This window comes from Sinohyriopsis cumingii, unplaced genomic scaffold (genome assembly GCF_028554795.1).
Source record: "Sinohyriopsis cumingii isolate HCF-2022 unplaced genomic scaffold, ASM2855479v2 utg000426l, whole genome shotgun sequence".
Lineage (NCBI taxonomy): Eukaryota > Metazoa > Mollusca > Bivalvia > Unionida > Unionidae > Sinohyriopsis > Sinohyriopsis cumingii.
Genome location: NW_028315897.1, coordinates 8,457,465 through 8,459,612, shown reverse-complemented (window position 1 = coordinate 8,459,612; position 2,148 = coordinate 8,457,465).

Here is a 2,148-nt window from a genome sequence, read left to right as displayed (position 1 = left end):
AGAACATTGCTTATAATGGTCACTCACCATGAAGTATTATCTCAGGTAATTAATCAAATAAAGCGATCACAGCCATGTAGCAAAATCTCCAATATAATATTCATGCTTTTTGGGGCTACTTCTCCAGGCGAAGTTGGGGCGACTTCTCCTGTATGAAATGGGGAGTGCCTCGTCATAATTGGAGTACGTTCTCCATGGGGCGACTTCTCCACTATTCCATATTAAAGCTTTCTGCCAATTTATTGCAGGGCCATTACACTTAAAACTATATTTTCAGCTAAATTACGTCACTTGTCATGGCATGACGACAACGCAAATACTGAGAATAGGACGGTATGCTTTATAATCCACTGTGATCAACATTAAACCGTATATAAAAGTTATATTATAAATTATATATAATTATAAAATTACGTGTATAAAAATTAGTAGTCATGAATTAATCGATGTGTTATTCATATTCGGGCATATTTGTTGACATTATTTGTTGTTAGAAAACACATACTTTATGAAATCACAATAATCATTCATACATTCATTCGGCAAACATATGATCCCTCTAGTCGCAATTGACGAATAACGTCTGTCGGTATGGCATGCCAACATTGTTATATATTTGTCGAAACGATTGACACCTGCTAATGTCACGGTGGAATCATTAGTAAAAATATAATATCACAACCGTTACAACCTCTTATTGCAAATCGGTATAAACATATTATAATAAAAGCAAGCCGTGATATGGAAGGCTGCCGTATTAGTCGCATACTTATCTCGTCAACTTCATGAATGATGACCTGTACTTTAATGATAATTAGTAATAAAGAAAATGGTTCATTTCAACTCAAACACACCGTAAATGATTATCATCACACGCCCAATGTTACACACTTAATTCTAAAAAGCAGATTGATTCTAATTAAATCTATTTAACATAACATGCATAAATATAAACCTACTAGGGCTATACAGATATGAATTCCACTGAGTAAAAGTAATCGAAAAGATCTTCTAACATATTCATATATATTGGTTACCTGCATAAAAGGAAAATGTTAAATTTCAAACCCAATGAAGTCTATTTGTATAATTGTGTTTGGGTCAAATTATAAATTAACACTAAGAATTGCTTGAACGAAATCTTCATATTCATCCATACATTATAAGTAATGAAAAATAATTAATTTTGCAGTAACTTTCTCATTCTTTCTGCTAGCAACTAGTAGAACAGCCAGTTGCCCAGCATAAATACGATGTATCTTCCAATAAACAAATGTGATGGTAGTTAGCAGAACTAGTAGGACAGCAAGTTTGCCAGAAAACAATACGTTGTATCTTCCTATAAACAAATATGATGATATTTAACGGAACTAGTACGACAGCTAGTTGGCCAGACAAAAATACGTTGTATCTTCCAATAAACAAATGTTGTTATATGACTTTTGTGGTAGCAAGATAACAAATCAGTGAAGGAATACTTATTTTAAAGAGAGTGATTATTGACTCTCATTCATTATCATTCAGTTTATATCGACTATCAGAATTTTGTAATAAATAAAATTTAAAAGAACCCTAGAGTGTGTTTAACATCTTCGTATGTGTTTTTGAATGATGTTCATTTACCTGTAAAACATAATAAGAATATTTATATGCATAATTGTATCTGACCCATGTCCTGGCTTAAATATAATCATTGTTGATTGTGTACCTCAATGTAGAGTTAATTCCTTTCCTACAACAGTTGCACATTTTCTACAGAAATAATTAAATCGTGCTTAAGATCGACACATTTCATTTATTTTGATGGCTTGTATCATACTACTGATTGACATAATTAATTTGTTTGGATAGCTTGTACAATAATACTGATTGACACACTGGTGAGGACATAGGCAGTGCATTTTACAAGGAACCTCAGACTCGGATACGGAATAAATAAATGTGTTGAAACACGCGAAATATGACTACCGTTCTATGTGTACACGGTAACCAATCGCATGTAATATTAGGAGAGGAGTATTCTTTCATTCAGCAAAGCTTATTTGAATTGGATCTCGTCTATACCTTTCACCTGGGTGCTTTCTCCATATATATGTGTCCAAAAGTAAATTTGGACAACTGTATAAGTTTGAAAAATAGTTTCTGCCA